Below are 761 nucleotides of genomic sequence, written 5' to 3'. Positions count from 1 at the left end.
AGATACTTAAACTCCTCCACTTGAGGCAGGAAAGCCAAATTCTCACCTTTAATTTCTAAAGTTTTCAGATCTGACATTTATGAACCATTTGGATTAAATTCCTTAAAGACGCCTTACCTATTAACTCTGCACACTGTAACATTTAAAACTTGTTTCCTATTTGGGCTCAGGTCAACAAGCGGATTAGATGTATTTAAAAAGAAGAACGTGTATATATCAGCTTTTGGAAAAACAGTAGTTCTTAGGCAACCTTATACTGACGGTCACACAGATAAACCTGAGGTTGCTTCTGCTGATCGGGTCTCATGTTTCTGCAGCTCACAGTGAATCTCAGCGGATAATAATGGAGACTGAGCCCGACTCCATTGTGCCCCTGCATTGTGTTACATGGGAATGAGGACGGCAGGAAACCTTCCTTTTGTTGAGCTCTTAATATTTTGTATTATCACTGCAGCAATGGCGCATCGGCGGGTACAAACCCAGAGCGCACACACTCACACACGCACACACGTCTCCATCATGTGCAAGAGAGGGAGCTTTGCCACTTCAAAGCCTTCAGTGTGTGCACAAAGCAAATGGCAGGAGGAGGAAAATTAGAGGGGGGACACGGGTGCTTCTTCAGAGGGACAGGAAGCAAATCGGAAGAGCCTTTAATCTCCCACCACCCGGCCAAATCGAACACCCAGGCGAGATGACGTCTGTGGCCATAAATTCGCCAAGCATATAAAAATCATTGCTGTCCCAGATCAAGTTGTCCCAGA

The sequence above is a fragment of the Poecilia latipinna genome, unplaced genomic scaffold, assembly GCF_001443285.1.
Source record: "Poecilia latipinna isolate Pla-1442-1.1 unplaced genomic scaffold, P_latipinna-1.0 Scaffold75, whole genome shotgun sequence".
Lineage (NCBI taxonomy): Eukaryota > Metazoa > Chordata > Actinopteri > Cyprinodontiformes > Poeciliidae > Poecilia > Poecilia latipinna.
The sequence above is the reverse complement of the archived record's forward strand: the minus strand, read 5'-3'. Positions refer to the sequence as shown.